The 26,323-nt window shown below is 43.9% G+C and overlaps 1 protein-coding gene and 1 long non-coding RNA gene across 2 annotated transcripts in view; one reads left to right on the top strand and one right to left on the bottom strand.

Annotated features, from left to right (window-relative positions):
* Nucleotides 1-26,323, top strand: part of TBXAS1 (thromboxane A synthase 1) — a 165,272-nt gene that overhangs the window by 25,916 nt on the left and 113,033 nt on the right. The window lies entirely within an intron of this gene.
* The window catches only part of LOC309845683, a 170,185-nt gene that overhangs the window by 52,028 nt on the left and 91,834 nt on the right, over nt 1-26,323 (bottom strand). The window lies entirely within an intron of this gene.

Here is a 26,323-nt window from a genome sequence, read left to right as displayed (position 1 = left end):
CAGCCATGTAGAGGTGGCATATGGATCTTAGAGCTTTTGGGGTCTGGCCAGGATACCCTGACAATAGTGCAGGGGGACAGGAGGTATCCAGTCCCCCAAAAGAGAGGCATCAAAGGACAAACACCTCCTCTTCCCTGTTCTATTGAACACTAATCCCCACAGTTTAAAGCAATGCAAATACCCACTGTTTATATTATTTCCACATAGGTCCCATTGTCTAAATAACAATGCATATTTAAGTAATGATTGATTGATTTTCCCATTTTAGTCATTCCAAGACAATGATAGAAGCTCTGCCAGTGAGAACAGCTGATCAATGAGATAACCAGCATTAGCGTACCAAGTTATAATTCCACTCCAAAGCAAAGAACCTTGGTATTTTCGTTAACCTGCACGATCTTACTGTCAGTAACTGCCTGATTTACATCAGACTCTTTGAAATGCTGATAATATCTCTTGTACCCGCTTCCTACCTTCGCAAATCAGTAGGCATCTGGAGATGCCAGGCCATAAGCATTGTAAAGCACAGTCAGTTATACATTTCGGGGCTTGAACTCTATTTGTAAACAGAGAGTGACCAAAATAGGGAGCGTCATCTCATGACAAAAAGGATGATATAGGAAGGTAACTGGGGAATATCTGGAGAAATATGGTACCATGGGAATCAGCTAGGCCTTTACAGTTTAGGACAGATACACTTTTTCCACCAGAAAAAAGTCCATCCTTGCTAGTTTCCTCATTAATAAGAAAGGGCTGACAGTCCCTGCACCTCGACATATGACACCTTTCCACCTGGCCACCTAGGCCAGCTCTGCTCACCCTAATGTCCAGCCCATCTACATTCTTGCCAGTCTCGTTTCCTAAATGGTCCTTGAATTATTATTCTTTCCTCTTTCTCTCTTCTACTACTGCCATCCAGAATTTCAAGAGCATCTCTTGGCTGGAAATAGCCTCCCGACTGGCTTCCTTGCCTCCTGCCTGTGTCCCTCAACTTTGTCCTGCAACTCTGCAGCCAGAAGCACACCATAGGAGCTCACCACTGTCCTGCAGAAAACCCTTCCATGGCACCTGCCCCACCTAGGGAATGAAGGCTCCAGGGCCTGCAGCCACCCCTCCCCCTCTCTGACCTGCTCCCTTCACCCTCTGCCTGTTCATTTCCCAGCGATTCTCACCAGACCCTCTCCTCTCTGGTGCTCACAGTTCCTTCCAGACACCATGCTGTTTACCACCCATATGCCTCTACTGGGGTGCCCTCTCCAGCTCGGGTCAGGTGGAAGCCTCTGCCATTCCCTATGCTCCTGGCCCCACTGCATCTGGTCCCTTCTCTCGCTTTCCACTCATCTAAGGTGAGCTCCCCAATGGCAGGGCTTGGCCTTACACACCTTCCATCTCAAGTGCCCAGCATTGTGCCTGGGCCACATGATACATTTCTATTGGGTAAATAAGCACTCAGACTTCTTGTTGAGCTAAGCCGAATTGAGAGAGATCATACATAGAATTCAGTGTGGCCTGGATTGGCATATAGGGACTCCCAGTACAAACTAGCTGTTCTTTGCTGCTATGGATATTATCATAGAGAATTTCCACTCTTTTTTTTTTTTTTAAGATTTATTTATTTATTTGTCAGAGAGAGTGAGCACAGACAGACAGAGTGGCAGGCAGAGACAGAGGGAGAAGTAGGCTCCCTGCTGAACAAGGAGCCTCATGCGGGACTCGATCCCAGAATACCGGGATCATGACCTGAGCCGAAGGCAGCTGCTTAACCAACTGAGCCACCCAGGCGTCCCTTCCATTCATTTTTGACCATGTACCACTGCAACAAGCTACCACTCTCATTTGTTATATAACAAAATGTCACCGACTTGAACTCTGGATCTTAATAAAAGATTCTGTCTTTATAATTCAGGCGAGCCTGGGCTGTGGGAGAATTTCATCTCTGCACTATTGATAAGGGAAGGGTTCCTAAACAAAATCATCATGCAGAGGTGACTATGGCACCCATCTGGGAAATCCAAGGACCCTCAGGCACTTGAGCAGCATGTTGGTTCTCCAACACGGTCTTTGAAACCTCACCAAAACCCACTTCACTCCTGGCTGCCTTTCTGCACTTGCACAGTGGTCCAGAGCATGAGCTTTGGAACCAGATTGCCTGGATTCAAAAGCCCTGGCTAGCCTTGCAAACTTAAGCAAGTTGGTAAGGTCTCTGTAGCTCAGTGTCCCCATTCGTAAGATAGGCACAGTAACTGTGCTTGCCTCCTGGCGTGTTTGCAAGGGTCAGTGAGTTAAGATATAGAATAGACAGGCCGGGCCCGGTAATGTTCGATAAGTGATAGCGAGTTATTACGGGATCGCTGCAGGCTTATACCCCATAATAATGATGTAGATCCAGGGGAGATGGCTCATGATTTTGTTCTCAATTTCAGTCAATTGATTAAATAATTTTAACACCCTTCCGAATTCTCCCGTGCTCTTCAGGAGGGCACTGAAGTGAAAAAGTGTGGACAGCTGTATTTCAAACAAGTGGCCTTGTTGTGAGTGACCTTGGACTTCTTTCACCAGGTTGCTTTTTGACCTTGAACAAGTAAGATGAGGTTGCAAAATACCTGTTGGGTTTAGCGACTAAGAAGTGTTAGGTGCTGTTGGAGATGGCCATGGATGGGGTGGTGGGGACGGGCGCCAGAAAATGCAGCAGGTTTTGAAGCAGCCAGGAAGGAAGGTGAGGGAGAAGAGATGGGAATAAGCTCTGAGATGTCAGCCGCCTTCCTGAGCTTGAGTTTCCAGTGACAGAGTGGAGACAGAGTCCTCCTGCTCTTGTCTCCTTAAAAGGGGAGGATGAGTACCTCATGATCGATACATCTTCTATCCACATATATTATTAGTCTGCCGATGCCAGTTTGTATCTCCTAGTTGTAGGTGTTTAAAAAGAGAAGAAAATCTATTTCTTGAAAAGTGCTTTATAAATCAAGCTTTAAACCCAAAGTGCTTTCCAGAAACATGTAAAATTTTCCTACGACAAAATTTACATTTCTCCTCTGGTCTGAACAGTACCTGCACAATTCCCTTGGCCATTTCGTCTTTGTCTCACTGGTTGACACCTGCCTCGCCCATGGGTTTGAGAACTGGAATGTAAATGAGGCATATCAAATCCGTACATAAATCCTGGGAAGTTTTCCTCTACTCTCTCTCACAGACCAGACCTTTTGTTTCCTGCACACTCCCGTCTAAGCCCTCACCTTCATTACCCCTTAAATATGACACTGTAATGTTTCCTTGCAGATTTTAATCCCTCTCATCTTAAAACACCCAAGTAAGCCAGCCAGCCAACCAACTAACCGACTCACCATCTCTTCTTTGTCTGCGTGCTTCACTCAGCTACCACTGCACTCACCCTTCTCTTCCCAGCCACGAGGCTAGAAAGAGGACCCCACACTTGCTCACACTCTCATCTCCCATTCACCCGTCAGCCCCACTGAAATGACTCCCTCCGAGGCCACTCCTAAATGGAATTAACATTTCCGCATCCTTCTCTTTCTTTAGAGATTTGTAATATTTGACTCTGCCACATCTAGTCTCTATTACTGTTGGGTGCCTGCCAGAGACATCAGTAGCGCAGGGGTAGAAAAGAGGCGGAGTACCTTGATTATGATCCAGTGGCCTCATTTTACAGATGAGGAAGTGAATGAGCAGAGAAGTCAGGAGAACTGACCTGTATTAGCTACAGCTGCAACGCTGTGTAACAAACCACCCTAAGCTCATTGGCAAGCAACAGCATTCGTTTTTCTCACAGTCTGTGGGTTGGGGGGTAGTTCTGTTCTAGGCTGTGGGTTGGGTTCAGATCTGACCCATATGTGTTGGTAATGGGGCCCAGGCTGAACAGGATAGGTGGGGGGAAAACTCTACTCCTGACAGATCACAAGAAAGCACAGGATGCCAGGGGAAATGATGTCTCTTGAGGCCTCAGTCTGGAAGTGGTTTAATGTCACTTCTGCCTGTATTTCTCTGGATAAGGTAATTGATATGCCCAAGCCCAACATTCATGGGAAGAAGACACCACCCACCACAATGGGAGGTACTTGAAAGCTGTCCAGTAAAGGGCGGTGATATGGAATTTTGATACAGGGAGGGCATGAAGAATTGCAAGCAGTGATTCAATTACCGTATGCTCCAATATTTCACATCTGGGTTCTGATCTCTGGCAAAGCAGAAAGAGGCCATGAGTAACAAAACAAAATAAGAAAAATAAAAACAAAGAATCAACAAAACCTTAAAGCTACCAGACACCTGGATTTTTACTGTAAATGAACACAGTGACCTCTGAAAAAAAGAGCAGACATTGGTGGGGAAATTGGCAGCTGAGACACTGAGATGGCGGGTCTCGGTGGGTCTCGGCCATGGAGTGACATGCTGGCACCAACAGTACTAACGTGGGGTCATGAGCTCAGGGGAGGGGCTCAGGTTGACCGGAACCGAGTCTGGAGATGTGCCTGGGAATTTCTGGTGAACAGGCATTGGAGGCCAGGGGCAGACAGAAGACGGTGCTGGAACATACTCTGAGAAGAACAAACAGTGATTCAGGAGGTGAGGCGGGGAAGGGAGTGGCTGACCCATCGGGGACCCAACTCCAGGCTAGAAAAGCAGGATGGAAGGGAGGCACTGCTTAAGTCCAGAAGACCTGAAGAAGCCTGGGTGGAGAAAACCGAGTGTGTCCACCCTATCCTGAAATATATTACAGCCAGGGGACATCCTTGTAAATTGTGAGCTGCAGTGTTTAGGATAAATTTATTGTTCTTTGCTGGGCAGTAAATCTATGGGTGCTGTTATACCAAGACATGGCTATGGCTGAAGACAGAAATAGCTCCAGAGCTGTTTTAAATACTCTCATGGTGCTAAGGCCTACTGTGTTATTAAGAATATATATATGTTTTAGGATTATCTCTTGCCCTTCAAGAAAGTAACCCTTGGTGCTGGCTGGTGGTTATAAGACGAAAGGGTGTAACCCAGTATCACAAGGCCTGTCACACAGGGTGAGTTTCACTCAGGTTTTCAAAGACAAAGAAAGACTTTAAACTCACTTCCGGGCCCCTCCCAGTCATGTACTTGTATACACTGTTCACTACAAAGTTGTTGGCAGAGCTGAACAGGGACTCCTCTTGCCATCCGAAAGCAGCCACAAGATTTTGCATCCTTTTTCCTTATAAACCGAGAATGCGGAGTAAAACAGCTAAATACAGAGGAGTTCAAGTAATGATAAATACCAAAAGAGCCAGGGCACCTGGGTGGCTCAGTCGGTTTAGCAGCAGCTGCTGGTTTTGGCTCAGGTCATGGTCTCAGTGTCCTGTGATCAGCCGCATGGGGCTCCCTGCTCAGCGGGGAGTCTGGTTCCTCGTTCCCTCTGCCCTTCCCTCACTTGCCCACTCTCTGTCTCCCTCTCAAATAAATGAATAAATCTTAACAACAACAACAACAAAAATCACAAGAGTCCCCCTATCCCAGTCGGCAACCAACAAAGCCTAGCTTTCAGAATGAGCTGTGGGGAAAAATGTTTTTGAATTAGTGTCTTCTTTCATTAGAGTCAGTTTCTTTCTATCTCCTTTTTTCCTGTGCCCAGAGTGGCCAGGAAGATCTGTCCCCACCCCACCCCACCCTCCCACACACACACGGGTTACTCCCTTCAGGCTTTTTTCAGGACTGCTGACAGCTCTGATGGTCTTTGCCCTGAGTTGAGTAGTGTCCCCCCAAAATTCACATCTACCAGGGACCTCAGCATGTGGCCTTAGTTGGGAATACGGTCTTTGCAGATGCAAACAAGTTCAGGAGAGGTCACAGTGGATTCGAGTAGGCCCTAATCCATGAGTGAGTGTGCTTTAAGAAGAGGGACCCTGGAGGCAGACACAGCCAAAGTGAAGAAGATCTCAGGTCATAGACACACAGGTGACAATGGAGGCAGGCTTGGAGGGATGTGGCTGCAAGCCAAGGACTCTAGGGATTGCCAGCAACCCCAGAAACTAGGAAGAGCAAGGAAGGGTCCTTTTTAAATTTTTTTTAAAGATTTTATTTATTTATTTGACAGAGAGAGATCACAAGTAGGCAGAGAGGCAGGCAGAGAGAGAGAGAGGAGGAAGCAGGCTCCCCGCTGAGCAGAGAGCCCGATGCGGGACTCGATCCCAGGACCCTGAGATCATGACCTGAGCCGAAGGCAGCGGCTTAACCCACTGAGCCACCCAGGTGCCCAGAAGGGTCCTTTTCTAGAGCCTCAGAGACCATGTCACTTCTGAGACCTGGATGTCAGACTCTAGCCTCCAGAGCAACTAAAGAACTTAGTTCCGTGGTTATAATCCCTCAGTTTGGGCTGCTTTTCTTTTCTCTTGCTCCTAGGAGACTCCTTTAGTCTCCTTTTTCTTATTGGCCTTGCTGAGCCAGAGCAGACCCATCAGAGGCCTGGCTGGAGGCTCAGGCCCCTCCGTCAGTCAGACCAAGGCCTGTGCCCCTGGGGCCAGGCTCTAAGCCTGTTTCCCCATCTATGTGGTGGACATAAGAATGTGGTTGGAGAGGAAAGGGCACGGTGTTTGACACAATGCCTAATCCATAGCAAGAGCTTGGGAAATGTTTCCTGTCACTGGCCCTGTCTTTCTGACAGCTCTACATCCATTTTCATCCCCCTTAGCTAGAAACTTTCCCTATTTTATTCTTCAGTAAAAGCCAAGAAGGTCCTACGTATACGCTTGGTCAGGAGAGAGGGCATCTGGCCCAGTGCCTAGCACAGAGGAGGCACTAACTACTTAGGGGAATCAAGAACAGAGCAACCAAAGCTTGTTTTAATCTTAGGGAAGAACAGCTTACATACTTTACAAGGCTCAGTAACCAACTTGAAAAACGCAAGGTGAAACTTTGGAAGAAGGATGTACTTGAATTAAATTGTCTCACACTGGGGCAAGGGCAAGGTGGCAGCCAGTTCCCAAGATAACTCCTAATGATCCCTGTGCCCCCTGCCTCCGCCATTTTCACAGGCTTGCACAGTCCTGTCCCCTACTCTATCAGGGTCAGGCATGTGACCAATAAAATACAACCAAGGTGACAATCTATCACCTCCAAGATTAGGTTGTAAAAGATTGAAGCTGCCATCTTGGGCTCTCCCTGCCTCCCTTAGACCACTTGCTCAGCGGGGAAAGAGATGGCCCACGGACCAGCCCTACAGAGAGGCTCGTGGGTGATGCCCACCAATAGCTACATAAGTGAGTGTGGAAGCAGATTCCCCAGGCCAAGGCTAGCCTCGGACCACTGCTGCCTCAGTGGACAGCTTGACTGTAACCTAACGGGAGACCCAGAGCCATCACCTCTGGGGGAGCCCGTGCCCAGATTCATGACCAGCACACAAACACTGTGTGAGGTAATAAATATGTGTTGCTTTAAGCCACTTTGGTTTTGGAGCAATTTGTTACACAGCAATAAATACCCAGTACAAATGATGAGCTAAGAATGGCCAGGATAAGGCTGGGGCAGGAGACAGTAATTATACAAGAGACTATAAGGTATAGGAGGCAGGTAAGAGGCCTAACCCAGATGGGCTGGCTACGGGGAAGGTCAGGCTGATTCTGTAGGTCTGCACCTCTGAACCAGGTCCCAGAGCCATAAGAGCCAGAACCAACCATGTTGAAAAGCAAAGGGCATCGGGACTCTTGGCGATCTTAGACTGGAGCTGTCATTGCCTTCTGACCTTTTCCATACAATTTCCAGTTGGTCCTGTGGTTCTTCACCATCGCTAGATGAGCAAGGGCCACGGGGTCAACTTGCTAAGAGTTAGGTCACTGCAGAGATGTGGGGACTATAGTAACAAACAAGATGCAGTGGGATTGTAAACATTTTGAAACACTCCCAGTAACCTTTTGTTATCTCAATTGCCTAAGCATTTTAAGCCATCTGCAAAGCTGGGAGACAGAATTGGGTTTTCCTGGCCTGTTCCAGGCTATTGGGCAGGTCGCAGTTCAATAGAAAGATGGCAGTATTGGCTGGGTTCATGAGGACATAACCTCAAATCCAATTGGCAAATATATATATTTTTTAAAGATTTTATTTATTCATCTGAAAGACAGAGATCACAAGTAGGCAGAGAGGCAGGCAGAGAGAGAGGAGGAAGCAGGCTCCCCACTGAGCAGAGAGCCTGATACGGGGCTCGATCCCAGGATCCTGGGATCATGACCTAAGCCAGAGGCAGAGCCACCCAGCCACCCACTGAGCCACCCAGGCACCCCTTATTGGCAAATATTTTTTTGAGTGCCTACTAGGCAAGATACGAAAGAACAGAACCATTCTGTGCACCAGTAACCTGTGCTTCTGTGTACCAACCTTGGTTACTTAGAGATACTGAAATTGGGCTGGCCAAAGAAACAGCTGGTCTACCTTGCATAGGCCAGGCTTCTCTTCGAGCTCACCAGTCCTTACGTCAAGTCTTGTGGCCTTGCTGACTCGGTAGCCAGTCTGATCAACTGATTTGATCCCAGGGGATAATGGCATCTGCCTATTCACAGGCGTCTCAGAGTCCTTAAGCCACTCTCTAGTAGACGGGTCGGGTTGTAGGCAATCGGCTGCTCCATAAAAATAAAAAGGAGAGACAGTAGAGGCTGCTAGCTAAGAGCACAGACTCCAGAACCAGACATTCTCAGCTGCTTACTAGCTGTGTGACCTTAGGTGAATCACTTAATCATTCTGAGCCTCAGTTTTCACATCTGCAAGATGAAAAGGATCATCATAGCACCGCGTGCACAGAGCACGGAGAGAAATAAGTGAGTTAACATGTGTGAAACACTTAGACCAGCTCCTGGCTTGCAGGAAACACTTTGTAATTATTCGCTACTATTATGCAGGGCACAGAGATGAGAGGAGCCCCCTCTGTCCTCCCTGGGCTCTAATTTAATTGTCTGTTAGGGTTCACCCAAGGCAGATGTCACTCTTTCACAACAACATCTAAAGGGTTCTTTAAGGACTTCATAAAAACAAAAGGATTAACTACAGATGACTAAACCCACATGATGGAAACAGAACTAGGTACAATAAATAATGAACTTGGGATTGTATTCCTACAAACAATACACTGAGCTTTCCACTCTTCATTTGCAGTCCCTCCTCATTAGGGAGCCCTTGGCCAAGGAGATGGTCTCTATGTGTCAAAGACAGTCTGGGAGGGCTCCTGGAGGAGGCATCCCTCTGGCAGAGACCTGGAGAATGATCAGGACTTTCCAAGTGGAGAAAGAGGGCAGACACACCAGGCAGGGAAGAGTACTGGGACCAGGGTGAGGTAAGCAGGCATCTGGGACACAAGACTTAAGAAGGCGCTCACTCTCAGGCTTGCACATCCCTGAGAGTGAGTGCCTCCTTAAATGTCACACCCTAGATCCCTTGCTGTGTCACCTTAGTCTTGGCCCTGACGAAGAGCGTGCGGGAAAAGCCTGGAAGGATAAAACAAGTCGGCATAACCAGAAATGTTCCAAGTCGTGCAAGATTGCTAGAGTCTAAAGGCAGGGGAGAAGAGTCCACTTGGAGTGGCACTGAAGAGTCAAGCCAGGGCCAGATCATCTAAGGTCCTATGTGCCAGATAAAGGAGCTGAGTGTGTCTTGACAGGGAGCCAATAGAGAATTCCAAACTGGGCCACAGCATGATCAGATTTGTGCGTTAGCAAGATTCTTCTGGCACTGGTGTGGATTGGCGTGGACTGGATTATTGGATGAAGGGAGAAACCAGAGGCTGGAAGGCCAGGTCAGGACACAAAGGAGGGGCCCATGCCCCAGGGAGACAATGAGAGTTGAAACAGGGCAGTGCCAGTTAGAAGAAAGGAGAAGAACACGCCCAAGATCTTCTGAAAGCAGAACTGACAGTACTTGACGATTGACTGCAGACAAAGATTGATGGAAAGAGTCAAAGACGACACTGAGGATACCAACTGGGGAGTTATTAGGTAAGATAAGAAGTACTTGGAAGGTTGTTAGTTACCAGGGCTTCCCCAAGTCCAAGGGAAATCCCCCCTTCCCCCATTGGTTTTCCATAGGATATACTCTGGGGGGTGGGGGGGCGGGGATGTCTTACTCACCCTCTGTATGGTATCTACATTCTGTAAGGATTGCCGAACTGGACTGGCAGCCTTCCCGACCCCATCCCCTCACCCTGCACGGTGGCTTACAAGTAGCATTGGGGGTGTCAACGTTCTTTTCAAAATGGCAGTGCAGCGGGGATCAGGCCAACACGGCAGTGTGTCCAGCCTGACCTTGGCCTGCATGACCTTGAGTCAGGGCTGCAGTATGGCTGCAAGCCAGGGCCGAGCCCGAGCTGGCCTGGGGCTCTGGGAGGTAGGGGGAGGAGGGGGAGAGGCCAAAGGCAGCAAAGACCTGTGGGGGAAGCTGGGGAAGCTTGAGCTTCCTGTGAAGAGAGCCATTTTGAGGTCGGAAAGTTGGCCAGAGGGCAGGCTGAAGGGCAGCCGCGTTGAGGTGAACCCAGAGAGGCTGAAGTAGTTGAGCTGGGGGGAAGGGGGAAGTGTTCAGCAGCACCCCAGAAGCCAAGCCTCGGTAAGAGGAAGTGCTGAGGCCACAGGGCAGCGTTCGGAGGCAGACGCGCAGACTGACTTCCTCTGACCCGGGCTCAGCCACACACACTGACCCTGTGGTTAACGAAAGCCCCCAGATCCTTCTCTACGAAGCCCGTGAGGCCAGGCCTCACTCTTCTTGCTCTGGATGCATTTTGTCCCATTCTCATAAACATCAAGTGAGTAAAAAAGCCAGTCTGAGCTCTTTGAAATATTAATTAAAGACACCACAGTTTCCTTATTTAACTGAGGGTTGCTACCTCATTTGGGATTATTAACCAAGCAAGACAGCCTTTGTTGTGCTTGACAAAGTGATTAATTCAGACTCTAGGTGAATTTCTGGCTTTCTCAACATCTTTTGATGTGCTAAGATTCCCTAGTGAGGACAAACACCATCAATTACTTCAACAAGCCATTACCTCCAGAGCACAATTATCAGTGAGGCCCAGTCTACTAATTGGCAGATAGAGAGATAAAAATGAACTCTGGGCTCTGGCCTGGACCCTTACCTGTCCACGAGGAACAAGAGTCCTTTCAGTTGTCTCCTGGTGATGCTTCCACTGACCTGGAGCCACCTAGTTCTTTTTCCACCTCTGCAAAAATACATCTCCGGTGACTTGTGTCTCTAGATCTAGAAGCTGCCTGTGCCTCTCTGATGAGAACCTCATTCTTGTGGGCAAGGCTGCAGAGCTCAGCAGTGGGGCAGCTCGGAAGATGGGAGTGCCCAGGAGCAAAACTCTTTCTTGACAGGAGTTTGTAAGAAATTTGGGGAGGACTTGCTTTTTACCTCTCAGGAGCTATCTGTCCTCCAGCTTCCGGGTGAAGCAGGATGAGGTGGGGCTTTTGTAAGATGCCGCGTCTGGGCCTACGGTCCCCTCACACATAAGGAATTCAAGGCCCAAATACAGGAGGCAGCATTTCCTTTTCAAATGTATAAACATATAAAGTTATATGTGAATTGCTCTGTATTTAAAATTGATACGTTTAAATATGCCATAATAAATATAAATGTTTTATTTAAACATACTTATTATGAATATTTTTTAAATGCATTAAGCCATTAGTCTTTCTTTCCCCTTCTCCATGCTGGAAGAGAGGTTTGAGGGGAAGCCGTCATGCCTGCATTTATATAGGTCATTGTTTTTTTCTCATGTGTGTGGGGGGAGGGAGGCTCAGACTAGTTAAATTCAGTCAAATAATCAACACTTTAAAAAAAATCCAGAAGTGCTTCATAAATAGCACTTAACTGATTTTATGACATAATTCATTTGCTTTGCTCTATTTTTCAAACAAAATAGGTTGCCTGTGTTTTCACCTTGTGAAACTTCTCTGTGCTTCTCCTTAATTCTCGCTGGTGCAGAAGGGCAAGGCCCACTCCCAGAATCTCTTCGCGGCCACCCGCGTGGCCTGGAGGAGAGGAGTGGAGCAGGGGCTGAGGCGGCTTCACTGTGCCGCCTCCCTTCCTGACCAACTCTGACTCCCTGCCCTGTGCTGCTTCTGCCCGAGGTGCCAGCTAATTCCTGCTGGTAGGTTTTCTTGGGGTGGGATGGGCATCAGAAAGCCTGAGAAAGCAGGGCCCCCTCCACGCACCCGTGCTCCCCGCTCACCGGACCTGGTTCCCCAGTCCTTCCAAAGCAGCGCAGTCTTCCTGTGCCTTCCCCTGCCGTAGGCCAGTTTGACTCCTCTGTCCTCAGTTTAATGGTTTTCAGGAGACCGGTCGTCTTTGGAGGGTCCTGTTGCCAGAAAACTAGCCATGAGGGGAGGTAATAAGCACAAGGACCGCTTGTCATTTGTTCTCAGCTTCGACAAATACCATCCAGTAGTCGGACGGAGGAAGTGCTAAGTTATCAAAACACAAAGTGTACATTTCAGCTGGCACGGATGCTTCTTCGCGGCAAGGATCATAACGTAAATGCGTAATTAACTGCTTGTCACGAGCCACTGAGAGTCTGTCCAGTCCACTAGGCTGTACATGCCACGTCCCTGTGGCCTCCCTGGCATCGGGAGCTGGGTCTGCTATGAGACATACAGGGACTGCGTGTCGACCCAGTGATACTCTTCATTTGTGACATGTCAGTTCCCATTAGCTCTAACAGTGATAACGCGCTTCACCATGAGGACCTCTCCCCTTCGGGAGGGTAAACTACTATCATAGGGTAGAAGCAGACCAGCAATGGTAGAAGCAGACCAGCTCTCCTCAGTTCTGAGAAAGGGAAGGACAGGATGATGGCATTCATTCACTCTAATTCTGCACATGCGCCCTGGGAAAGATGCTTCAGCATCCTCTGGCCGTGCCGTTACACCATTAGCTGAGCTGGGGCAACTGAGACAGAGCCCATTAAAAAAATGTCACCTCTTGGGCCATCCTTGAGAGCCGGGTCTTTCCACCAGTGGCCTGTAGAACAACACAGTCCTTCTAGGGGGTTCACAGACCTCAAAAGTTTTCCATGGTAAGGTGTTGATTTTTACCATTACTTTTTCTTTTTGGAAGTGGTAATGGTTTTCATTTATGGCCACAACATAGTTTCCTTTTAAATGAATGCATTTAAGTTTATTTAAAGGAAATGGGGAAGCAAGTAATAGCAGAGGAGATTTGCAGATATGACAAAATTGTAAAGATGTTCTACAAATGACTGAATTTAGAAGTTTAATGTCTTCATACCGATTGAGATTTATTGACTCAACCGACTCTCCTGCTCTGAAAAGATGGGATAAAAATGGAAAAGTTAGCTCTCTGTGCTATAATAGTCATCAGCTGGATGACTTATTCTTTGTTTAAAGAAAATTGTAGTGTCTTCTTTAAAATATTTATCTGTTGGCTGTTCAGGCAGTAGAGCCAGCAAAGCCTAGTTCAGTGATGGCCCAGACAGAGGCTGTGTCAGATGAGCCTGGAGTTTGCCTCTGCCCCACCCCCAAGGAGCTGTACCACCCAGTTCTCTCTAAACAGGAAGCCCTGATGATCTCACTGTCCCCACAGAGACATTTCCCCTTTTCAGGCATACTCCAACATAAAGTCAGGATATATACACAATATAAGGTGATGTGGCAACTGAATAATGACTCCCAAAGATGTCCAGGTCCAAATCCCTGGAAACTGTGAATGCCATTTAGATGGCAAAAGGGACTTTGAGGGTGTGATTAAAGCTCTCAAAAATGGGGAAGGTGTTCTGAATTCCCCGCATGGGCCCTAAATGTGATCACAAGGGCCCTTATGAGAGGGATGCAGGAGGAGTCAGAATCAGAGACATTAATGTGGTTCCTGAAAGTAGAGATTAGAGAGATGTCGCCATAAGCCAAGGAGGCAAAGAACTGATACTCCTCTGGACAGAAAGAAGCAGCCCTAGTGACATCTTAACTTTAGACTACCAAGACTGATTCTGGACTATGGACCTCCAGAATTGTAAGATAATACATTGTTTTGTTTCAGCTTTGTGGTTGTTTGTTACAGCAACACTAGGAAACTAATACAGCTAGGAGAGCTTGCTTTAAAAATTTCCTTCACTTTCTTTTTCTTTTAAATTAAATTTTTGTGTGTGTGTTCCAAGATTCATTGTTTATGCACCACACCTAGTGCTTCATGCAATGTGTGCCCTCCTTAATACCTGCCACCAGGATCACCCAACCCCCCACCACCCTCCCCTCCAAAACCCTGTTTGTTTCTCAGAGTCCATAGTCTCACATGGTTCATCTCCCCCTCTGATTTCCCCCAACTCACTTCTCTCCTTCACCCAATGTCCTCCACGTTATTCCTTATGCTCTACAAGTAAGCGAAACCCTATGATAATTGACTCTCTCTGCTTGACTTATTTCACTCAGCATAATCTCTTCCAGTCCCGTCCATGTTGATATAAAAGTTGGGTATTCATCCTTTCTGGTGGAGGTATAATACACTTTCTTTTTAAATTTTATTTTTTAAATTTAAATTCTATTAATTAACATATAGTGTATTAGTCTCAGAAGCAGAGTCAGTGGTTCCTTAGTCTCATATGATACCCAGTGTTCGTTTTATCACACGCCCTCCTTAACTCCCATCACCCAGTTACCCCATCCCCCATCACCTCGCCTCCAGCAACCCTCAGTTCATTTCCTATGATTAAGAGTCTCTAATGGTTTGTCTCACTCTCTGATTTGATCTTGTGTTATTTTTCTCTCCCTTCCCCTATGATCCTCTGTTTTGCTTCTTAAATGCCACATAAGAATGAGATCATATGATAACTGTCATTCTCTGATTGACTTCTTCCACTTGGCATAATACCCTCTACTTCCATCTACGTCATTGCAAATGACAAGATGTCTTTTTTCTTTTCTTTGCTGGCTGAGTAGTATTCCATTGTGTGTGTGTGTGTGTGTGTATGTGTGTGTGTGTGTGTGTGTATTACATCTTCTTTATCCATTCATCTGTTCATGGACATCTGGGCTCTTTCCGTAGTTTGACTATTGTGGACGTTGCTGCTATAAACATTGGGGTGCATGTGTCCCTTTTTTTTTTTTAAAGATTTTATTTATTTATTTGACAGACAGAGATCACAAGTAGGCAGAGAGGCAGGCAGAGAGAGAGGAGGAAACAGACTTCCCGTGGAACAGAGAGCCCGATGTGGGGCTCGATCCCAGGACCCTGGGATCATGACCTGAGCCGAAGGCAGAGGCTTAACCCACTGAGCCACCCAGGCTCCCCGCATGTGTCCCTTTGTACCTTTAGGGTAAATACCAGCAGTGCAATTGCTGGGTCATAGGGTAGCTCTATTTTCAACTTTTTGAGGAACCTCCATACTGTTTTCCAGAGTGGCTGCACCTGCTTGCATTCCCATCAACAGTGTAGGAGGGTTCCTCTTTCTCTGCAACCTCTCCAACATCTGTCATCCCCTGACTTGCTGATGATTTTAGCCATTCTGATTTGTGTGAGGTGGAAAAATTCCCTCACTTTCTAATAGGATTCACCATACTGATCTTTTCTGTAGATACCACTAGACATTTAAAATAATACTAATTACAGAGGAGTCAATTAAAAAGTTTCAGGATCTATTTATGCTTTTGAATAGACATTTATGTGATTGAAGTATCAAAATAGTATCATGAAGTATCACCAAGAAGTACAGTGAAAAGTCTTTCTCCTCTTAGGATCTCTAGAGATCATTTTACACTAAACAGAACCAGGACTTTTTGGGAAAGTGGATAATCTAGGTCTAGGGCAAGAAATGTACAAGATGAGCCTGGAGCATCTTGTCATTTCAGAAAGCAAGAAAGACGTTCTATCAAAAACACTCAGGAGCAAACTTATAAATGCTCCCACTAGCCAAAGATGGGACAATTTGATGAATAAAATGATGATTGCAATGGATCAAAGAGCATCAAATATTTTTTAAATCCATGAATTCATAAGAATACAAAATATCATGAGTTACTAATGTATGATGTTACAGAATCAACTCATTATTTTGAAAACTAACAATAAAAGGAAAGACTTGAACATTGATCCTACTTTTCTTATATGAACAGTTTTTCAGAGTAATTGTAGCAGTAGAGGGTAAATTTAGAATTATTCCAGCTAATAAGTGCAGAAGGAATATCAGCATTTTGCAGCTTCTAATGAATTAATAGATCTAGGTGATGATCCTCACAGCAGCTAAGATCACAATAAAAGAGAAAAACAGACATTATCAATCTCCCATAGAGCAGTCTTGCAGAAGAAAGAAGAAGCCTCTGGATCAGTGGTTTCCAAACCTGGAACACCACAATCACCTGAGGATCTTTTTAAAATTCCAGAGCTCCAGCGACACCCTAAATAATTAAGTCACCACGGGGGGTGGGAGTGGGACACAAAATGAGAATATTCTGAAGGTTCTCAGGGTGCAGACAAATTCAAGAACCAATGGTTTAGATCTCACTACCAGACTGGGACTGAAGAACATGTTGAACTATACCAGAGGAAGCAACCAGTGAAATTCAGACTATGGGAAAACCTATAAGACACAACCTGTTCTGTTTATAAAAAATGCAAGAGGAAAAAAGGTGGGTGGGAAGAAGTTGAGGGAAATTTAGAGACTTGATACTTAAAAGGCCTCTGACCCAATTACAACATATAGAATTTATTTAGGTCCTCATTTGATAATCATACTGTAAAATTATGAGACAATTGGGGAAATTTAAATGTTGACTATGGATAATATTGTGTCTTGATGACTTTCCAACTTTGCTGCATAGTATACTATTCAATATGCATAATGATTTATTTAATAATGCATAATGATTTATTTAAACAGCCCCAAACTGACAGATATCTAGGTTGTTTCCAGTCTTTCCATGTTGTAGAAATGCTGAAATGAATACCCCTCAACATATGTATATGTTCAAGTATATGAGTAGAACAAATTCCTAAAAGTGAATTTGATGGGTCAAAGGGAAATGCATATGCTAGATACTAGCAAATCATCCTCTTATGGGCTTGTACCAGGATAGAAGCAGTGGAGATGGAGAGAAGTGGGCAGATATGATAAGAATGTATGTAAAGTAAGAAAAACGAAAGAAAAGGCTAAATCAGGTCTAGTATCAGTCAGCTTCAGGTAAGTTTCACATGGATAGCAACTGCCTCCAATCTCAGTGATTTACATCAACGAATACTTATTTCTTGCCCCCACGAAATGTCCACCATGGGCCACTTTCAACTCTGGTCCTCCTCATCTTCATAAAAGGACCCAGGCTTCTGGAACAACTCTCACTTGGGAGACTAGTGGTCTATGGTATAGGGGAAAATATCAAATGGCTCACCACGTGCTGCTCTTTTGAGTTCTGCTTGGATGTGGCACACATCGTGTCTGTTCGTGCTCAGTTGGCAAAAAAAAAAAAAGTCATATAACCCAGCCTACTGTAAATGGGCTGGAGATGTATAACCCTATCCATATACAGACATATTCTAAACAATCACATACTCGATCATGTCTCAGATGTTTCTGGCTTGAGCAACTGGTGGATCGTGGTTGCAACAGTGACATAGAGATAACTGGGCAGGATGAAGTTTAGAGGGAAAACTGAATTAAGGTCTAGATATGTTAAGTTTAATGTGCCTAACAGACATTAAAAGGGTGCAGCCAATTTGGCAGTTGGATAAAGAAGAGGTCAGTGGAGAGAATGGAACTAGACGTGGAAATGTGGAAGTTAGTGATGTATAGGGGTATATAAGCTGATGTGACTATTAGAAGGAAAGGAGCCAGCGAAGACACCAAGAAGCAGCTGCTGAGGTCGAAGGAGTGCCGACAGGGAGCATGAGGAAGAGAATGATTCAGGAAGAAGAAAGTGTTCATCTGCGCCAGATGCTGCTCAGAGGTCAAGTACAAAGACTGGCCAGGAAATCACTGATTGACCCAGTCAGGATTATGGGTGACCTTGACAAAGGCAGTTCCAGTGAAGTGGTGGGTACACAAAACGTGGTTGGAACAGTTGGAGAAGAGACTAGGGGTGTAGAAGGGAAGAGAACAAGTCTAGATAATGCTTTCCAAGGAAGTTACTAGCAAGGAAGGAAGAAAAACAAGGCAATAACTAGAATCGAAGGAATTTACCTTTTTCCTCCAAGATGGAAGATACTGCAACATGTCTGTATATGGATAGGAATGATCCAGTAGAAAAGGAAACAGGAACACAACAGAAAGAAGAAATAGTTGAGCATTCTGAGTAAAAGACAGGTAAGAAACAGAAGTGAGGGGGTTGGCTTTTACAAGGACAAAAGCTCTCTCATCATGATCGTCAGTTAATTAGTATCTGTTATTATTGTACTTTGGGTTTCTAATAAGCCTGCCTTTGTTCTCGGCGTAGTCACTGTGTGTTCTCATGTGGTGGCTTATCCGCAGCATCCCGGCCTCGAGGACGAGAAGGAACAGGTTAGTGGAGTGAGTTGCTACCAGCACCTGTTTGAAATGTGGCCGACCTGGTTTCCACTCTCACTCAACTGTGGCAGCATCACCTTGGGTACATTCCCTGGCCTCTTTAAGATTTAATTTCCTAATCAGCGAGATGAAGATAATATTGATTTCTACCTTTACATGATTGTTGGAAGGCTCATGTAAGACAATGTATAAAAAAGTTCTTAGCACAGTACCTGGTACATAGGAAACATCCAAAATTATTATAAATTATAATAATAGTAATGACTGTATAACTTTCTTTGCATGTCTGTATAAATGTATTTTTCTTCTGTTGTGACAAAGCTGTCATCAGTTTAACGATTACAATGACTAGGCTTTTGTGGTTCTTACATTATTGGGGAAAGAACTGCACATCAGTCAGATACTTCAGTATTTGCTCAGTACTCCTTCATTCTTCTACCTCCAGAGGAGTGAAGATTAGATGCAATTCCCTTTTCTAGGTCTTTGGATTCAAATTATAATGAATTTTATTTACTATGTCTTGTGGATAAGGCTGGGTAGAATTGAAAACAATTGGAAGGTCTTACAATTCTAAAATATCTCCCTGAGTTTTGCTTGTGTGCACCTTACAGTACTTTTTTTTTTTTTTTTTTTTAGATTTTATTTATTTGAGAGAGAGAGAGAGAGCATGAAAGGGGTGAGGGGCAGAGGGAGAAGCCAGCCCCCTGATGAGCAGAGGGCCTGATGTGGGACTTGATCCTGGGACTCCAGGATCATGACCTGAGCCTAAGGCAGTTGCTTAACCAACTGAGCCACCCAGGTGCCCCTACAGTACGTTTTATATTATATTCAGAAGTTTCCTATTAGAATGTTATTGGACAATGAAAGCACTACATTTCAAAATGTGTAGGATGCAGGTAAAGAAGTCTTTGGGTGTGTGTGTGGGGAAGTACTTAGAGTAGGATTTACATCCCTAACTACATTTATTTTTTAAAAATACTGTAAAAAAGTGAGTTATATTGTTAACTTAAAAACTCAAACAAAAAAAACAAAGAAATAAAGAACAAAAAGTAAACCCAAAGAAAGTAGAAGAAATACCACAATAAAAAATGAGTATAAAATAATGAAATACAAAACAAACAAAAAACCTAGAAATGATCAAAAAAAGCAAAATTTGATGCTTTGAAAAGATTAATAAAATAAACAAGCTTATAGCAAGACTAATCTAGAAAAACTCTCTAAGCAAACTAGTAATAGAAGAAATGTCTTTAACCCATTAAAGGATATCTGTAAAAACTCTGCAGCAAAACCTCACACTTGATTTTTTAGATACACTCCATAGGAGAATGAAAAGGATACTCTCTTTTAATGCTGCTTTTAAACATTGTACTAGAGGTCCTAACCAATGTAATAAGAGAAGAGAATGAAAAATGAGAGAAAAGGATTAAAAGAATAGAACTGATATTATTTGTATAAAATATGACTGTCAGCATAAGAAATCAGATAATCCACAGGTGAATCAGTAGAACTAAAGAGAAAGTTTAGAAGGATCCTTGATGATAAGATTGGCATAAAAAACAAATGGTGAAATCATATGGTATTTGTCTTTCTCTGACATATGTGGAATTTAAGAAACGAAACAGATAAACATAGGGGATGGGAAGGAAAAAAATAAGATGAAAACAGAGAGGAAGAAAAACTATAAGAGATTCTTAACTATGTGAAACAAACTGAGGGTTGCTGGAGGGGCAGTGGGGGGCACTTGTAGTAATGAGCACCGGGTGTTACATGCAACCCATGAATCACTAAACTCTACCTCTGAAACTAATAATATACTATATGGTAATTTTTTAAAAGTCCAAATGGAGTTTCTACACATGAGCAATACCAATAACAAATGCATGTAGATGGCAAAAAGATACTCTTCTGTGCATAAGATTAGAAAATGTTACTGAACAAAAGAGATAATAGAATTAATGGAGAGCTACAACACATTCACAGGATGAGAATACTCAATGTGGGGATGCCTGGGTGGCTCAGTGGGTTAAAGCCTCTGCCTTCGGCTCGGGTCATGATCCCAGGGTCCTGGGATCGAGCCCCGCATCGGGCTCTCTGCTCAGTGGGGAGCCTGCTTCCTCCTCTCTCTCTGCCTGCCTCTCTGCCTACTTGTAATCTCTGCCTGTCAAATAAATAAATAAAATCTTTAAAAAAAAAAGAGAGAATACTCAATGTGGTGATAACATTTGTACTCTAATTTATAAATTTAATGCAATTCCAATAAAAATATCTCAACAAAATTTTTCATCAAACTAGACTAATTAATTCTAAAATATAAGAAAGTAAGATATTAAAAAGTATTACAGAATTATAATAGCTAAAATAGTGAGGGGTTTCCACAAGCCAGACAAAAGGATCAGAATAGACCCAAGCACCACTAGTACTAAGGTGTAAGACAGAGGCGGCCAGTCAGCAGGGAGAGAGGAGCAGGACAGTAAACATACTGTCTCTTGGCCAACTGTTTCTAGTGGTATGCTTGGCTTTAGGGCAGGATTATTTTACCAGGATCCCAGGGACATACTTGTTTGATGAGCCCCCTCTTATTATAGAACCTGACTCAACACGTTACCCTCTGATGATAGATTTGGTGTCTCAAGTACTTGGAAAGGAGGGACCCTGAGCAGGAACATCAGATTCTTGTTCCTGGAAAAGGACACCAACTTTATAGATTAGTGAATGAACATTCTGCTTTGCAAGTTTTATCTTAGTAGATAATCTAACTAGTACTACTAAGGAGACATGGATGAATGTACACCAGATGATTTCCAGCCCTGAAGTCAAGCTGAGGGAATGGGTTCCAGGAAAGGGGACTGAACATGAGGCTAAGGATGCTGAAACAGAGATGAGGTGCTGACAGGGCAAACTGGAATGACCTCTTCTAGAAGCTTCGTATTTCCAAGGAACTCCTGGTGGGAGGCATGACTGAGGCAACCGCTATGCTTACGGTTTCTGTGGTATAAATGGGGCAAGGAAGGAGAAGAAAATAGAATTTAAAATCAACTAACAGGCAATGGTGAGTTATTTTCTAAATAAAAACTATTCAGAATTCATTTGCTTATCTTCCTCTCCCGGTCCAAATGTGTGCTTGGAGTCAGCCTGCAGTCACCTATCAATGACTGCTCAGTTTCCAATTAATTATTTAACCAGTCAGTGTGGCACAATTGTGCCTGCCACCTAGATAAGCCATGGTAGGAACAGGGGGGAGGGGGCAGGGAGAATCATTTTGAAGTTGGGAAATATTTTTGAAATTAGAGGAAAAAGAGATGGCAAAATGTATTCTCTCTCTCTGTCTCTCTCTCTCTCTCTCTCTAATAATGAAAGAAATGCAGACATCAAGATACATTAACGTGTCTACAAAATTAGAAAAAAATTTCATGAGAGCCTTTGGTGAAACAAATACACACACAGTGAGACTTGTTGGGACAAACTTTCTGGGAAGCTTTGTGTACCAGTGTTTGAATCCAGTGACCCATGGATTTCAGGTCTGGGAAAGCTCCATGGAGAAAGTGCTGGAAAGGCTTGATGCACAGAGATATTCATTACAGTAGCATAATTTAAATTAGCTAAAAATTCAAGATCACCCTGAATATTTAATAAGAAGAATAGTTTAGTATATTAGGATATGTCCATAAGAGGAGTATCATATAGCCATAGAAATAATATTCATAAAGAATTCACAACATGGAGATTTTTCTTTATATTAAATGAAAAAAGTAGAAATACAAAGAAATAGAAATAGAAAAACATTATAGAAAATAGAATCTCAAAAATAGAAAATATCCTCAGAGAAAAAACTGGAAAGAATTAGAGTAAAATGAAAATAGGCCATATCTCCAATAGTTGGTAGTATTTCTGTCAAAGCTAGCCAACATCGCATTCTGTTCCTTTGTCTGAAGACCTTTTGGAAGCTACAATTTAAAGTCTTAGTTTCTAATAACATTTCCAATGTGGCCACAATTTTTAATGGAATTGAGAGTTGTACGTGTTGCAAGCGCAGAGAACCATGACAAAGGGCTTTTCTTCTCCAAAGAGCAGGACAGATGGGCTACCTGGCTTCACTGGAGGATCACAGTTTTTACCCCAGGAGATGTGCTCTTGCCAAAGGAATCTTTCAGCATTTCAAAAATATCAACAGCCTCTGAAACTCATCAAGGAGAAATTCTTTGATAGTGTTAGTGAGAACGTCATGGATGAACCAGGAGTTGGCTCTTTCCAGAAGCACACTGCAGAGAAACCACTTCCTCTATGGTTGCTTAAGATATGCAATGAGGGAAATCTTGGAGGGCAGGCCATCATTTGATGGTCTTCTCTTGCTCCAAACCTCAATCAACTTGACTGTCTCTTTAATGAATGAGTCATCAAAATATCCCCACAATTTATCACAAGTGGCTTCTTGGGCTAACCAGTGTATTGGCTGACCACTTCTGTTGAATCCACCAAGAAAGGGCTTTGTCTTGGGGAAAATGAAATGCTGGGTAATTTCTAGGCTTTAAAAATGAAATCTTACTTTGAAATTGATCCACATGGTTCAATTTATTTAGAGACTGGCAGTGTAAGGCACACCATTGCCATTGCAGGGGTGTGTGTGCTGTACCAAGAAACAATCGCTTGAGCTTGAAATGAAACCAAACGATGCTATCTGAAGCTACTGCATATGCTTTCTGATGTCATTTTCCAACATTAGTATCCTTAATGTAAACAATGATAGATGTCCATAATCATAATTAAGGGATATTTGCATTCATTCCCATCAAAGAGGGGCGCCTGGTGGCTCAGTCGTTAAGCGTCTGCCTTCTGCTCAGGTCATGATCCTGGGGTCCTGGGATCGACCCACATCGGGCTCCCTGCTCAGCGGGGAGCCTGCTTCTCCCTTTCCCACTAACCCTGCTTGTGTTTCCTCTCTCGCTGTATGTCTCTCTCTGTCAAACAAATAAATAAAAAATCTTCTTAAAAAATTCCCATCAAAGAGAAGCTGTTCTAAATATCACAATATGGCGGCCACTTGGTCACTTATTACCTTTCACAGTAGCCTCCCAGACCACCTGCACTTTTCTGATGGCACAGGACTTAATGGCACGATTTGACATAAAAAAAGAAATTTCCTCTGCAATGACAGTTTTTAACGTAGTAGGAGGACATTTTAAAAATCTTTTATCATTGACTCTCTAAAACTCATTCAGGGGTATTCCTGGTGTTTTCCTTTCCTAGGGGTTGTCATAACAAAGTACTACAAACTGGGCTTAAAACACCAGAAATTTGTTTTCTCACTGTTCTGGAAGCTAGAAGTCTGAAATTATGCTTTTTGCAGGGCTGTGCTCCCTCTGAAACCTGTAGGGGGTACTCCTTCCTGGCTTCTTTCTAGCTTCTGCTGGTTTGCTGACCATCTTTGGTGTTCCCTGGCTTGTAGCTATGTAACTCTGGTCTCTGCCTTTGCTGTCACATGAAATTTTCCCTGTGTCTCCATGTCTTCATGTGGCTATCCTTTTATGAGGACACCAGTCATGGGGTAGGGATCCACTCTACTTGAGTATGATCTCATCTTTTTTTTTTTTAATTTATTTATTTGCCAGGGAGAGAGAGCTCGAGAGTACACAAGCAGGGAGAGCAGCAGGTGGAGGGAGAAGCGGGCTCCCTGTTGAACAAGGAGCAGGACTTGATCATGACCTGAGCTGAAGGCAGACGCTTAACCAACTAAGCCACCCAGGCATCCCAACCTCATCTTAACTAATCACATTAGCAACCACCCTCTCTCTAAATAAGATCATATTCTGTGGGTTAGGGGTTAGGACTTCAACTGATCTTTTTGGGGGGTGACAGATTCAAACCATAACACCTGGGGTCTTTGAGTTGTCCAAAGAGCCTTTTATTTTTTATTTTTATTTTTTTGAGACAGAGGGCAGTATGGGAATATTGGGATCAGAGAGTATGAAACAAGGGTGCAGAGAAGTAAGTGGGAGCAAGACCAATGCAACCCACTTTGCAATTCTGCCTGGAAGTCTCGTGGCAGTGATCTTTCCCCCTGATGATTTTGGTGCAAGGACTTTGGTTACTGATGACGAGTTGTGGCCACTTCCCAGCTGAAGATGCTCAAATTCTATACTTGAGTATGGGTTGCAAAGTGAAGTTTATGGTTGTGTCCAGAACATTCTCTGCTGATGCCATATGTTTGAAAATGTCTGAATTTTGTGCAGAGACACACAAGCCATGTTTTTGTAAGTGGAGTTACATAATTAGGGCATGGACTTGCATTATAATTAGCACATGTAATTAGGCACAGACTTCTTGTCCTTTAATTAGACAATCAAGACATCTAATTACAAAATTAAGATGTAATTATGTGGCCCAAGATCTACATATTTCCTTCCATCCATTAGAGATCACATTTAGAAAAAAATAATTCACAAAAACTGATGAAGACATGAACCTGGAAACCAGATTCAAGGATGTTGAGGCAAGTCTTAAGAGGGCTGATAAGTTTTCTTTGGTCTTCCCTTTTAGGTGTGAGGGGAGTTATTTAAAATATCATAGTCTACTTGAACAAATAATTGTACATACTATGCTATCGACCTTTGGTACACACACTAATGAAGAGGAATGTTGGCACGACTAATCTGTATAATTCACATGTGGCTTCAGAGGGTGATTTGCAATTATACTTGAACATGGACTTCCGTGTGATGTTCTAGGAATTCATTCAAACCCAGTAAAGCAGCCAGATGGTGGAAACCTCCTTCCCATTCTTGGTTCTCCCTTGTGACTACTTTAGAAATAGACCCATTGCTCAGAATAATGCAAATCAGCACTTGGGTTGGGTTGTCCTTTCCCTGAATATTTGAATATTTGATGAAAAGTTCTTATTTTAAGTGCTCCTTATTGGACTATAGGTGGGCAAAGGGGAGGTCGAAGACTATAGCGAACATTCCATCTTTCTAATGATAAGTGAGTGATTTTTTAGAGCAGCATTTTGTTCATCTAAATTCTAGTGCTCCTAGGAAGCTTGGCTGTAATGATACGCTCTATATTTTTCCTTGCTCCTAAATTGAGATTTGGCTGATCTCTGCATGATGCTAAACACCCAGTTTGACTCATTAATTTTTCTGAACTAACTGAACTTTTGACCTAATTGGCTGGCTGATTAGGGATTATAGCCATATGTCCAGGTTTTTCTAAGCCAGTTCTGACTTTAACTCTGTTATCCCACTGTTCCCATAAGCTGGTGAAATATCCTAGTAATTCCAATGTTTTGACAGCTACGCTGCACTTCTCAGACTACTGCTTTCTCCTGGAAAGTGGCATCAAAATCTGTCGGGCCCACGTTTCCTGATTTTTGGTTAAGAAAATATGCTTCCCATATGGTTTTGGGCCATGAAAACAAAGACACGAAGAGGTTATAAGCAGTTGGCGATGAGGTTTTGTCTCCATGGTGTGTTCTCTGCCTCCCTATTTCTGTGTTTCTCTCTTAAGCCATGGAATGTGATGAGGGACAAATTATGTGCAGAGGTCATTTTTGACCAGCAAAACACATAAATTTGCACAGAGAACTTAATTTTGCCATTGGGACTTTTTTTTTCCTTTGTCTTCTGATAATTGTTCATGGTTGATGTAGAAGCAAAGGAATTGAACTGGGGCGAGGTACATTTTTAAAAAACAACATATTGATGGTGGGGAAAGGGCATTTAGAAGACAGCCTCGCCAAGGTATCTCCCACCTCTGAGATTTTAGGATTCCTCCATCTCCAGCCCGCCATGGGATCGCAAGGAATTTCCTGGGTCCATTCTACTCTCGCCCTCTATGCCTCTATCGCTTTGGTCCTTAGACACTGTCAACCAGAAACCACTC

This window comes from Mustela nivalis (genome assembly GCF_964662115.1).
Source record: "Mustela nivalis genome assembly, chromosome: 12".
In the NCBI taxonomy this organism is placed as follows: domain Eukaryota; kingdom Metazoa; phylum Chordata; class Mammalia; order Carnivora; family Mustelidae; genus Mustela; species Mustela nivalis.
Note: the sequence above shows the minus strand (reverse complement) of the source record. Positions and strands in the feature narration are given on the sequence as shown.